Source organism: Pan paniscus, chromosome 12 (assembly GCF_029289425.2).
Source record: "Pan paniscus chromosome 12, NHGRI_mPanPan1-v2.0_pri, whole genome shotgun sequence".
NCBI lineage: Eukaryota > Metazoa > Chordata > Mammalia > Primates > Hominidae > Pan > Pan paniscus.
The window spans coordinates 123,810,274-123,824,456 of NC_073261.2; the positions used below are offsets into that span (position 1 = coordinate 123,810,274).

General features: G+C 53.5%; 1 protein-coding gene across 1 annotated transcript in view; it reads left to right on the forward strand.

The window, feature by feature from the left end:
* LOC112438915 (uncharacterized) overlaps positions 1-11,849 on the forward strand; it is a 258,190-nt gene extending 246,341 nt beyond the window's left edge. The window contains exon 4 of the mRNA XM_034952521.3: positions 9,742-11,849. The gene's annotated coding sequence lies outside the window, so the exon portion shown is untranslated. The remainder of the gene's footprint in view (positions 1-9,741) is intronic.
* The last annotated feature ends 2,334 nt before the right edge of the window (positions 11,850-14,183 follow it).

Here is a 14,183-nt window from a genome sequence, read left to right on the forward strand (position 1 = left end):
AACTGAAAACAGAGACATGGAATGGCTGCTAGAAATGACAGGATTCTAGCTGCAGGGGGTGTTGGTGGTTCTGTTTGTGTGTTTGTACAATGAGAAAGACAAATACCTGATTCTAGGATGGCAGACCAGAGCTCATAGAGAGGGACGGTTTAGAGACAGGGCTCTCAATCACATTCAAGCCCCTTTTTTGCTAAAAACATAATCTTCTGTTTTCTGTCTCAACGGAGATCACAAGTCCCTGAGCTGTACAGAACGCTCCGTCCACAGGACAGGGTCTTCCCTGCTCCATTCGAGCGGGACACGTTGTTGGCTGCCCACTCCTCAATGTCCGTGACGCAGGTTCCAACAAAAAATTCCAATAGACCACGTGGAAGGTCTTTTAAAAAATTATCTGGCCAGGCACGGTGGCTCATGCCTGTAATCCCAGCATTTTGGGAGGCCCAGGAGGGTGGATTACCTGAGGTCAGGAGTTCAAGACCAGACTGGCCAACATGGTGAAACCCCGTCTCTACTAAAAATACAAAAATTAGCCAGGGGTGGTGGCACACCCCTGTAATCCCAGCTACTTGGGAGGCTGAGGCAGGAGAATTGCTTGAGCCCAGGAGGCAGAGGTTGCAGTGAGCAGAGACTGTGCAACTGCACTCTAGCCTGGCCAACAGAGCGAGACTCTGTCTCAAAAAAAAAAATTATTTGATAAGAACTGTCATCTCTTTCCCTCTCCCAAGGAGGTGGTGGCCATTTGCTGATGGGGAATTTTACTCTGATAGAACTTCCTTATGTGGGTAAATGGGTGGGGTGCCTCAAGGATAGCGGCATTCACATCAGAAGGAAAAAACTATTTCCCAACTCCTCTCCTCTTTGGTCCTTGCCAGTACTGTCTTCACTGACTAACAAGACAGAACGGATCATCTTCCAATAGCAGCCCTCTGCTTGTTCCCAAATTCTATTTGAATATCTCAAGCATGACTCTGGGGAAACGTACAGTTGCTTCCAGCCAGGAGGGGGAATCCACAGCAAATCCTATTCTACACTGGCCTCTGGATTTGAGATGCCTGCGTGTCAAGCAAAGTCCACCGTGGTGGCAGAGAACACCCAAGGCCTCCCTGACACAGGTGGTGGCTGAGCCCCTCCCTGCTCCCACCAGAGACACAGGAGAGACAGGCAGGAAAGAGAAGGTCTCTGACCCGCTTCTGGGGGCAAAGGAGCCGCCCAGATTGCTGGACAAGCACGCGGGTGTGCAGGTGTGCAGGCTGGGTGCATCAGCTCCGCCACAGGGAGGGGAGACGCTTTTGCCTCCAGAGCCAGCAGCAGAGCCGGGTCCTTCACTTCACAGTGGGCTCGAGGCTGCTCTGGCCAAATGCTGCAGGAAGCAGACAGAGAAATGGAGCCCCAGTGCTGAGGGTGCCTGTTCCTGACTGAGCACATCCTGGAGTGGGGGGACCTCGGGAGGCAACGAAGAGACAAGGAAGATGCTGCTGTGCTGAGAGGAAGCCCAGATGCTTGTCGGCTCATCCGAGGGACTCAGGGTGTCCTGCTCTGGTGTCTTGTCAACCCTCATCACCCTGAGGGTGACACCGAGGCTCTCGAAGGGGACGGGACCTGCCCATGAGTCACAGCCCACCTCGTGTTTCCCACATCCAGCTGCCTGCTCTGTGCTAAGCACCTCCTTGTGTCCATCAGGGCCTAAGGGCCACAGACAACACAGAGGTTACGACTCTTAAGGGGCGTTTCATCCAGGGTCTACAATACTGAGGCGGGTGGAGGGACCTCAGGCGATGGCGATGGTGGTTCACCAACCACAGGGCTAGTGGGCAGGCATTGGTCGCCGCTGCCTGGCCTGGGGCACAGCCAGAGGGACGGGGTATCAGGACCAGAGCTTCGTGAGCGGAGGCTGCCTTGAGTGGAGCAGTGACCTTGACGTGAGAAACAGACCTTGGTGTGATGGACCCAGGGGCACGACTACCTCTCCTCACTCTTCTTTCTCCCCAGTCTCCTTCCAGGGCTCCCTGTTGGCCAGAGCCAACCAGAAGGAGGAGAGCAAGAGGCCACGGACACTGTCTGCGTCCATGCCACAACCTCACAGGCATGGCCAGGGGGAGCGGTGGGTGGCCCAGCCTGCGAGAGAAGCAGACCCTGCTCAGCCCACCCCTGAGATCACGCAGCCGGCACCGGCGCACTCTGGGGGGACTCTGGGCCCTGCTCTCACCTCGTGAGTCTGAACAAGTCACCTCTTCTCTCTACGCTTTAAACGCTGCATCTGTACGGCGGAGATAAAACTGCAGCTCCTCCACGGGGCTTCCGTGAGGGTTAATGAAGTAACACACGCACGGCAGCTGACACGCAGCAAGGGCTCAGCCACCGTGAGCTTCTCAGCCTCCCGGGGGCTGCAGACCCAGCACCTGGGGCCTCACCTTCCCAGAGACTGGCCCAGGTGGTAAAGCGGCAGCGCGAACTTTCTAGGAGTGAGGGACGAGGGTGAACAAAGGGCATGGGAGGGAACAAGGGCATATTTCCTACCCCTTAAATTCAAGCAGCCCTTCGAGGTCCCAAGAGCACTTTCAGCTGAATGCACATGGATGCCGTGAGGCCGCTGGAGACGGTGCGTTGTCTGAATGGTGCGGAGAGAGCTCCCGAGGCTCACAAAGGCTGGGCGATGTGCCCAAGGCCGCATGGCTTGTTACCCGCGGTGCAGCCATCAGTCCTGGATCTGATTCCAGATTCTGAGTATCTGCCGTGCACATGTGTGTGTACGCGGCCTGAAGCAGGCATATCTGCCTATGCTAATGCATGCACTTTACACACACAGAGCCCGGGTGCATGTGTCTCTGTGCTCAGTCTCCCCACAGGTACGGCAGCCCCCCCGAGGGCAGGCATTGTGCCTGATGCACCTTTGTCTCCAGCAGCACGCAGTCAGGGCTCAGCCCACGTGTGGGCCAGTGCAGCGTTTTCTCCAGAGTCTGCTCCAGGAAGAGGAGGAAATCTTCTCTCTGACTATTGGGAACTTAACAGGAAGAGGAGGGACAAGTGTGCTCCTATCTGCGTACTTTTTCTCCCTCCATGCTGAGGTTTTTCTACCTCCACATGATTAAAAAACGGCAAATAAATTAGCATATGAAAATATGTAGCAAGGGTGAAAATGGCCCTGCGGGAGGTCACAGCCATAGTGACAGTGTTCCAGGCTTCCAGGTGTACCTGCTACTCCGGGCCGAGTGGAAAGAAGGCCTTCCCAGAAGGGCACCATCTCAGTGTTGGCAAGGCCAAGGCTCCTACATGACTTTCTTTCCAGAATCGGTGTAACAGTCCCATAAAGGATGCTTCAGTTTTCCAGCAATCTCCTCTCCTGGGTGTGGGCACTGCTGGCAAGCAAATCAATTGGTCCCAAAGCTCTGCCATCCAAGACACAGAGCTGAGCTGACATCCTCCAGAGAACCCCAGAGACTCACGCCTGGGCACCTGGGCCTGTTCAACGCGGAGCAACAGGCAGATACTGGGCAAACCCCAGAGACTCACGCCTGGGCACCTGGGCCTGTTCAATGCAGAGCAACAGGCAGGCACTGAGCGTGCTGTCAGCTGAGCAGTGAAAAGGGACGAGCTGCTATGTCAAAAATGACACGCCGGCTTCTGCTGGTCTTGCAAAAGAGCTCTGCAGTGATGTGACTGCAGCTGACATCCCGCAACAGCAGCGGCTGGTTTCTGTGCTGGATTGAAATTCATCCAGCTCCCTGTGTTCACAGCGATGACTTCCAATGCTAATTCTCAGCGAGCAGGGCATGAAATATATTCACAGGCGCTGCTTGGTGAGGGCCCTTTGGAGTTATTTGAGGTACCTGTGATGAAAACATCTGTGCCACTTGCTTTTGTGCATTTTTGTTCCCTTGGTTTCAATTATGCAAAGAATCTTTGGGCAAGAGAAAGAGAGAGGGGGAGAGAGAGAGAGTTTGCTGATGTAGTCTTTTTCCTTTTTGATAAGAGTGAGTGCCTGGTCTGATGCCTGAACAGGGGAAGCATAAGAAGAGAGAGGCAGACTTTCATCTTCCGCAAAGACACAGGGACGTGCTCTGCCTCATGCAAATGAGCTGTTCTAAAAGCGTCCCTGTGTCCTGCTGAGCCGCCTGGGCTCCCTTAGCCCTTCTCTCCACAGGACAAATAAAGGGTGAGTTTACTGAGCTCATGTCTGTGAACATAAGTAATTGAGGGGGATGCTGGCAGCAGCGAGGGTGGGCGGATGACACAGTGGAGGAAGCCCACCACCCCGGGCTGTGGGCACGTGTGTGCTGTGCGATTTCCACCTAATGCCTTTCTTTCTGGCACTGCAGCCTGGAAGAGCCTCTTGTCTTCACTGAAGGTCTACCCATTTGTTCTCTCCTGAAGAATGTGGCCCAAGCATGGGGTCTACAAGAGGTGACCAGAGATTCAAGACTCGAGAAGGGCCAGGGTCCCCTCGAGGCAGAGATGAGCTTGGAATCCAGGTCTTCTGATCTCACAGGGACTGTGGTTGGGTAAAGTCCCTGGGAGCTGCTTTTTCTAGGGCTGACCGAGATCCCATCCCAGGGCCGCCGGTGTGGGGTACGATGGACACCTTGCCCGTCTGCAGTCTTTTCTCGTCCACCCTGAGCTCTCAAATCTAGTCGCTAATGGTTTCACAGGAAGCATGTATTGATCCCTGGACTGCCTGAGCCATCTCAGCAGTGGTGGGAGACACAGGAAGAGTCTGCTTCCTATTATTCTGGAAGCAGGAGCCACAGGCAGGGGCAGCACAGTCATGGGCTTCTCTGAGTTCTCGGTGTCTGTGTGTGGTCCCTCGACGTGGAGCAGGGGCTCCCAGGAGGCCTGGTCACTGGGGGCGAGGACAGCACTGCCCGCACTGGGAGGGAGGAGAGGCTGAGCGCTTCACCCTGACACTCAGGCACAGTCTCCAAACCCACGCTGCCCCCACACCATGAGCGCCCCAATCAAGCACCATCTCCTGAACTGGGATTTGTGTGGGAATCTGCTCTCTTCTCTGCACACGCGTTCTCTTCTCTGCACGGTTGGGTGGCTCCCTGGTGCCCTCACATGCCTGCACCCAGATCAGCTCTCCCTCTCCACCCTCCTCAGTGACCACGAACTCCTTGTCTTCTGGTTTCTGACCCAGTTGAACCAGTGGGCGGCACTATGAGATCAAAGCTCAGCGGCTGTGTGGGTGGAGTTTGTGCCTCCTGCCCCTGTGCAGGTTTTCCACAAGCTGATGGGGTCCTTCACCTGTGGCCCCAGCCCCTCAGCCAAGTTCCTGATAAAGTTCCTTGTCGGTTTGCCACAGCTGCTGTAACAGATTCCCACAATCTAAGTGGGCGCAGAGCCACCTATGGCGCAAGTCACTGCCGGGATGGAAGGTCCTGGCAGCCAGGTGTCCGTGGCAGCAGGGCCGTGCTCCTTTGGAGCCCACGGGGGATTCTTTACCTTTTTCTGATCTGAGGCACCAGCCAGAGTCCTCGGCCCAGGCCCCTTCCTCCCCCTTGACGGCTCGCCAGGAGCACCTTCAGCCTCTGTCTGGCCTCGGCCTTTGCCCTCTCACTCCTTCTCTGACTCCTGCAGGGACCTGAGTGATTGCCTTGGACCCCCTGGATAATCCAGAATAATCTCCTCAATCCCCAAATTCTTAATTTAATCGCATCTGCGAGTCTCTTTGCCAGTGAGGTGATGTATGACAGGTCCCTGCGCAGGGCACCACTGGCGTCGTCTGCGAGTTTCTTTGCCAGTGAGGTGATGTATGACAAGTCCCTGGGCAGGGCACGGGACCACTGGCGTCCATGGTTCTGTCTGCCCAGGCTCCCTCCCTCCAGGGCTGCCACTGGTGGGTGCCTCACTGCCCTGTGGCTTCCTGCTCTCTGCTGAGCCTTCAGAGAGACAGAGAGATGCCCATCGTTAAAGGCATCTCCAGCGATGTGTTTCTGCTGCCTCCTCTGCACGACCCATCTGGGCTCCCCACACTGGCCTCTCCTCTGAGCTCAGGTCGACAGCCCTGAGCTGCCTGCACCCCTTCTCCTTTTTCCCATCCAACAAGGCTGCTGTTGAAGAGTGGGAGGGTGGTAGGGAGATCCCTGCTGGAGGATGGACCCGGCAGGGAAGGAGAATGTCCCCTTGGCTCTCTGAGGCCCTCAGGCCGTGCAACTCTGACCTGCACACGTGCTCTCTGTGCTGCAAACCGTCACCCACTCAGGACAGTTTCCTTCAGCAGCTCCGGAGACTGTGGACAGCAGGCCCCCAGCTGGCCCACCTTGTATCCCCTGTGCCCTGCACTGAGCCGGTGCTGAGGTCGACACCTACTGGTGAGGCTCACACCAGGCCTTCCCTGAGCCTCCTTTTTTGTGGCTCTCATTGCATTTTGATGAAATTATTTATTTAGCCATTGCTGCATTTTCTTCTATGGTATCTGTGTACCAAGTTCTCTCTCCTTAGAGCAGGAGCCGTGTGCAGCAGGCCTGGGAGGTGCCCCAGTGGCTGCCGAGGAGACCGGGGGACGGCACAAAGGTGGCTGTGTTGACCCCCACCCCCCCCACCGCCATGTTGGGAAAGCACCCTTCCTCCAGGGCGTTTACCCTCATGGGCCTCTTCCTTCCTCCTCTGCCCTGAGGGCCTGCCTGTTCTGCTGCTGCCGCCCTCTGATTACAGAGAAATAGGGCACCCAGCTAAGAAACCAGCAGCTTACAGCTAGTAAGGACAAGCTTTGTACTAGAAAAGAAAAAAAAAAGAAAGAGGGAAATTTTCATCATAAAGACCTAGACTGTAAATGGAGGAATTTCAGGCCCAAAGCAAATAAAATGTGGAAGTGACAGGCCAGTCCCCACCCTCAGGCTCTGTCTGACTCCACAGTCAGAATGCCCTGCATCCGCCTCCCTCCCTCCAGGCCTCAGTGGGCTCAGGTGGAACGTGAGGACGGAGTGCATAGTGTGGGTTCCGACAGTCCAGATCCCTCCCACCCCACCGCTTCTCACAAGGATGCAAAGACCCCAGCGTGTCTGAGAGCCCCGTTTCCACTAGGCTCAAGAGGGGTCTGGCAGGGTCAGGGGAAGAGCCCAGCCTTGCTGGAATCTGCTGGTCGTGGATGAACAATCACCCCAGCAGCTCACTTGCCTTCTCTGTCCTCCAGTTCCCTAATCTGTAACATGGTTATTAATACCCAACTCGCAAGGTTTTCTTAGGAAGGATGCTCAGGACAGTGCCCGGCATGTAGCCCTTACTCAACAATGTGGTTTGCTTTATTTTCACTAGTGTCTTGCTTCCGTCTTGTTCCTAGGACAGAGTTATCCACAAAGAAGAAGTGGGATCCCAGGGAGGGAAGGAGGAATGAGGGGAGGAGTGAACGGCAAGCTGTGTGGCCAAGACATCGCTCAGAAATGTCCTTGAGCGCAGGCCCTTCCGAAAGGCATAGAAGCCGGGATCAAACACAGCTGCCAACACGATTTTTCAGAGCACATTTTTTGGCAATCGGTATGTATGTGTATGAGATGGAGACAGGGTGGAGGACGAGGGGGCGTTGGTCTCCGGCTTTTCAGAGAGGAGGTGGATCTGGGGAGTCCTTTTCTCTTCTAATTATTTCTGGATGGCTGCTGCATTTTCTCCCCTCCTATCTTAACGGCCTCGTGCAAAGTGTCTACAATCGATAGCGGCTCAGGCTGAGAGCTCTTGGAAGGAGCCGGCAGAGCCACTTCAGCTGCCAGGCAGGATGGAGTCTGAGGTATTGGGCAGAGACCCAGGCTGGGGAAGTGGGCAGCCTGCCGCACCCCACGGCTGCTCCCATCCCATCCCATCCCGTGCTTGCCCGGACCTTGAAAACACAAAGGAATGAACCAGCAGCTCTTACAGGGCCTCTGTGGACCCTCCCGTGCCCTAGTCGGTGTCTCATTTAGTTTCTCAACAACCCTGAAGGGTGGATTTTATCCTCCTCCTTGTGAAGAGCATGGGTGAGGCGCTGTCCTGAGGACAGACCTGGGGTTTGCCATCTCCCGACTGCAGTGGGAGAGGTGGGAGCTCTGCCCGCAGGCATCCACAGGGGAAGGCCACAGGGGCCCTGGGCTTCCACGTGCTGAGCGCTGTTTGTGGCTTGTGAAGTCTAACATCACACCTGCTACCCTTCCAAAGACAAGGTACACTGAATGCTGTGTTCACTAAATGACAAGATCTCACCCTTGTGGGTTGAGGCTGCAGCCCCCTAGTGCCTGCTGGTTACTCTGCTGCTTTTGGGGCAAAAGGGGTGGAGGTTATGTCAGTCAGTTTTATATCATTTTCTCCAAAACCAGTTTTGTGACCCTGACCACTGTGACTTGAAAGATGGATTGGGGCCTGAGCCAACAAGAGCCTTCCACAGCAGCCTGAGGAACAGCCATAACCAACCTGGCCAGACTGTGCTTGGGAGGCTGCAGGGAACCAAGCTTGGCTGCATGAGCAGGCATCAGCTCCTACAGAGTGGCTGACCAGGCTTTTCAGTAGAAGCCTTGCTGAATGTGCCTGGTGTACTCTGAAATAGCCAAACTATAATACGGGTCCTCTTCCTTCATAGAGAAACACAATACTCGTATCAGCCCAGTTAATCATGAGAAATTGGCAAGGAAATGAAGAAGGTATGCCGCCTCCGTTTTCCAAATTGCAAGGACAGATGTGCTGTTAGCATCTTGCAGGTTTGGTGAAGGATGAGTACGACAAAGCCCCTGCCTTCAAGGCGCTCACAGCGGGGAAGCCCACCCAGAGCCCCTGACTCTGCTGCTAGTGCACAGGACACGGCTCAGAGAGCAGAGAGGGAGAAGGACAGGCCACGCCACTCCCAGGGGCAGCCAGATGACTGCATGGAGAAATGGGATGGGCACCTGCGTGCACGCCTGGGAGCACCGTCACTAATCCCACTGCCCAGAAAACTGCCCACAGTCACAGAGCGAGCAGCAGAGGCTGAGTGCGGCCGGATTCAGCAGGCTGCAGGATTTGCATCCTGTCTTCCCCCACCACCCACCACCCTGGACCTTTCCTCTTCATTTAAGGAGGGTGCTTCCTCCAGGCAGGAGAAGGGATGGTGCACACAGGGATGGGCGGGGACTGCCTGCCAGGTGCACATCTTGTTTCCTTATGTTCCCAATAAACGGAGCACCAGAGTAGTAACTGAATGGAAGGGGAGTGTTCTAATCCTAGATTTGCTTTAGTAAATCCCATCACTATAAGATATTTATGTAACTCTAAAAAGATGGCACCAACTGCATTTGACACGCCATTGATATTAAAATATATTTTTCAGCGTGTACCTTAGAATTGATGGAACAGCTTATTGGCAGTGTGCTTTTCAAGCAAACTCTGCTGTGCCTTAATTTAGTCATCTGTGACATGGGAAAGACAGTGTCGCCCTACAAGTTGAGAGACATGGTGTCTAGTGATGATGACTTTGGTTTGTGAACACTGCAAATGTGCCACTTCGGCCCTCCTGCCACCATCCAGCAGATGGACAGGCCCTTGGAATCAAGATGGTCCTTTGAGGTGCACCTTCGTGTGGCAAGCACTGGCTCTCATCTGGCCTGGCCCTGTGCGTTGCATCTGGGCCTGCCCTGGTTCCCACGGAAGGGAGATGGGAGGAAATCAACACGCCTCTAAGTGCAGCTCAGGATCTGTGCGGTTCAAGCTGCTCCTGGGGCTGGTCTGTCCTAGCATTTGGGCATTGAATAACACAGACAAGAGGCTCTCGCTCCATTAATTATTAATTGTACTTTTTGCATTTCTTAGGACAGCAAAGAGCTGAGCTCTAAGGCGGAAGAAAAGGAGACTGGAAAGGATCAGCAGACAGAGCTGCCCCTGTGCTTGCCCCTGAGGGACTTCCCGGACTCCGCTCCGGTCATGTCCTCAGACTCGGGACATGCGACGGAGTCTCTCCACCTTGCATGTGGGTTTGCGCGTACGGGTGTGGGAGGCAAAATTTCCAAGTGCATGGTGGGAGGGGCTGTCCCTATTGGGAAAAAGCAGGAGGCTGGCTCTGGAAAGAGCCTTCTTTGTCTCGGAGCCCAGCCTTGCCCGAGCCACCTGTGCTGTGAACTCTGGAGAAGGTAAAGAGCCAGCCCCGCGTGGGACCTGCAGGCGACGTCCCTGTCAGCTGTGGGGTGGGAAAGTCACTCTCCCTGCTCCCTGCATATGTTCTGGGGATTTTGCCCATGTCAGCTGCTCTTTCTCAGCGGCCCTCTCTCCTGCCAGCCAGCGATTCCAAGCCCCCAATGCCCACACCCAACGAGGGCCCTGGAAGCACTGTGGGACATGCGGGCCCTCCGAGGACAGTGAAGGCTGGTGGGGGTCACCCTTCTCTGAGAGAACCAGAATCCTTTGCTTCCCACACATATTCCCCTATTATCTTCCTAATGTGTTCCTTATTCTGGAGAGGTAGAATTAAAAAATAAGAAGGGGAAAAAGAAAAGAGAAATGTTTTGCCTTAGTTGGACTTTGTTTAAATTGTCTCCTTCCAAGATGCAGAGGAGGGTTCACCATGATCATCATTATTATTAGAGTCTTCTCTAGAGGGGAAGGGGAGGATGGAGAGGAGCCAGCCAGGGCTGGAGCGTTCTCCTGACTGTGACCTTGGCACAGCCTGGCTGTGAAGACAAGGACCAGCCCACAAGTCTAGGCCTGAAGGAGGAAAAAAAGTTGCCTGGCAAGGACCGTACGTCTCAGAGTCTTCCCACATATTTTGCCAGATAGTAAAACTGAGTCCAAAAAGGAAAGTGTCTTGCTCCCAATCTCAAAGCCTGTTAATAACAGGGCAGGATTTTTATAAAGGCTGCAACAAAATCAGCCAAGATAATGGACCCTAAACTCTGAAGTGGATTATTTATTATTCACAAAACCGTAGGCTTAAAGGCATGCATGCAGATAACCAATTAAAGAGCCTTCGCTGGTGTTTTATCATCCTGTGCTCCCCAGGTGCTGGGGGCCCAGCCAGGAGGGGCTCAGGTCTGCAGAGGCCCTCTCTGACCCAGCCCCTGTTTCGTTCAGCATTGAGGTCTCACACCACTGCCTCTGTCACAGACCTATGTACAGAACCCCAGCTGGCTTTGAGAGGACTCCAGGTGTCTTTGCCGCGTCTACACCTGGTTGGTGTTATCTATGCAGAACACCAGGTAGGAAATCTGGGTTTCCATCTAAAGTGCTTAACGGTGATTATGTGATCACGGTGCGTCTGATTCATTATCTGATTTTCATCCCCACTCCAGCCGCATGAGATGAGCATTTCTTTTCCTTTTCTTTTTGCTTTTTTCTTTTTTTGAGATGTAGTCTCACTCTGTCACCCAGACTGGAGTGCAGTGGCGTGATCTCAGCTCACTGCAACCTCTGCCTCCTGGGTTCAAACAATTCTCCTGCCTCAGCTTCCTGAGTAGCTGGGATTACAGGCACACGCCACCACGCCCAGATAATTTTTGCATTTTTAGTAGAGACAAAGTCTCACCATGTTGGCCAGGCTGGTCATGAACTCCTGACCTCAAGTGATCCGCCCTCCTCGGCCTCCCAAAGTGCTGGGATTACAGGTGTGAGCCACTGCGCCTGGCCTGAGACCCGCATTTCTATGTTTGCTTTACAGAGCGGGAAGGTAGAGCTTAGGGAGGCTCTGGGAGTCTCCCCTGTGGCTTGGACTCTGGCTGTGAGATTACACACCGGCCCAGGCCTCTCCCAGGAGCCACACTGCGCAGGTCACTGCTGGTTCAGTCATTCTCATGTCAATTCATTGCCATTTCCTCGTTCTCGGTGTGTGAACTCCCCTTTACATTGCAGAGTAGTGTTATCATGAACCATTTCACTAACTGTGGACACGGTACTGTTTTTATTTTTAATACCATAAACAGCAGTGTTGCGAACATCCTGGTGAATACAGTTTTCTTCTTGTTTTAGATTATTTAATTAGGAAAAGTTCCCCAAAGTTCCTTGACAGCTATTGCTTCCTGTAAGTATCATTTTATTCCACGTTTACTTTTACCATCAGCGTAAGGCAATGTGTGTGTCGCTGCTCTCCCACTCACTAGTAACAACCTGGATTATTAATCTTTTAAAATTTGATTGCCAAAGGAAAACGAAGCCTCTCCTTTCACCCTCATCACTTGGATCCGTGGTGCACCGGGACAGCACTCACAGCTCTGTGTGCCCTCTTTATTTCCTCCCCTGGGAGTTATTTGTTCCCAGCAGGAGGCCTCAGCAGCGAGCGGGGGCTGGATGGAGACCTGCATTCCAGGCCTGGTGTCCCAGGTGACGAGGCCTCCAGCCAGAGCATCTGTCCTTCCTCACAGCCCAGATGTCCTTGAACCCAAGGTCAAGTCCCTGAATCTTCTGCCCATCCTCATTCCTCACCACTGGCCCCTGCAGGTGGTGCAGCGCCCACCTCCTTCCGTGCTCCTGTCCTGAAGCCTGCGTCCCTCCACACAGTCAAAGCTGGGACATCTCCAGTGAATCTATCACTGGCAACACAACCATTTCCTGACTCCTACGGCTTGGTCAAATCCCTCCTTCCACCCCAGGCCTCTGGACTGGAAGGCTGTGGTCATGCTGGTTCTTGCAGCCCTGACGGCTCCCCTCGGGCTCCTGGTGCCACGTTGTGCCTGTCCAAGCCACTCAGCTTCAGGATGAAGAGGTGTTTGCCCTGCTGGCTCCCTGCAAGGTAAGTAAGCGTGTGTCAGGTGACAGCTTCCACATGCAGGCAATGTGACCTCACCCATGGACATGACAGTGCATCCACAGCACATGAGCGAACATTTCCTTTCAGCCACAGGAGGGCGATACCATAGTCTTTTGATCTCTCAAGAAAAAAATACACACTGGAAAAATGCAAGGTATTATGGTTACTTATATAAAGCTTCTTACCTGTGCACATGGGCCTCAATAACCATAAGAATCATCAAACCTAAGGAAGAAACATTCTCAATTAATTCTGGGTTGGAAGTGAAGAGACAGGATTTGATATCAGAAAGGACGCCATAAAAACTGTCATGTGCATATCACTTAAAAACAGATGCTGCCACGGGGCTTGAGCCACCAGCCCGGGGAATGTAGCTCCCTTTTCCTGTCACCCACCTTGGAAGTCACAGAGAACGCAAGCAGCCATTAGGTGCACACCTGACAGTGCCGGCTCAGGGGGGCTGCGGGAGAGGAGCCCAGGCCGGAGCTCAGGGTTCCTGGTCCTGGCTGCCCTCTGAAAGTGTCCTTGATCATGTCGAGGTCCTGGGTATTACAGGGTATGTCCTCAGGTTCGTCATGTCAGGTTCAGGACCTCGCTTCCGAGAGCCAGTATCATATCCACAAAACTGGAACTAGGGTGGAAGCTGTCCCTCTGTAACAGTTTCCCTCTTTGTAAAATGGGAATAATGCCCCTTAAAGCCTTCATTCTTACCTTGAAAATGAAGGAGTTCTGTGACTGTAGAATGCTACTGGGGACATCCTCCCCCTTCCTGCTTTTTACAGAGGATGCCTCATCCCCTGTCATCTTCCTCCAGAGCACAGTGTGGATGATTTCGTGGGCTCGTCTTTGCCACATCTAGGCTCTGGTGGAGAGTTCAGCCTGTGATTCTGTCACTGTTGGGTGTGACCTGCATAAGCAAATCGGTCGCAGTGGTGTGGCCGTCCAGGCACCTCGCTCTCCCAGGTCTCTTCCGAAACCCATCACCGCCCTCGCTGGACCGATGTCTTTTCTCTACCCAAACCCACTCCTCCTCGTGCATCGTCAAAGACTCTGTGCAATTCTCAAACCAGAACGTCCACACATCCTGGGTTCCTTTCCTGGGCATCGTGGGCTATTTAGCAGCAAGTCCTGTTACTCTGTCTCCTTCACATACCCTCCTGCAGCCTCAGCTGCTTAGGACACCCTTCTCTCTGGCCTGGAGCACCACTACAGCCTCCTAGGAGGACTATTCTGGTTTCACTCCCTCTAATCCATCACAGAGAGATCTTCCTGGGGGAGATGTTTTAATTTTTTTGTTTTCAAATTTGTTATATTTTTATTAATAAATGATAGCTACATATATCTATGGGGTACAATGTGTTTCAGTATATGTATATATACACATTGTGGGATGAACAAATCAAGCTGATTAGAGTACCTGTCACCTTAAATGTTTGCCATTTCTTTATGGAAGAACATATTTATAATCCTCTCTTAGGGTATGCTGGCCAAAGGGAACAAAGTTTCAGATGGGTAGCAG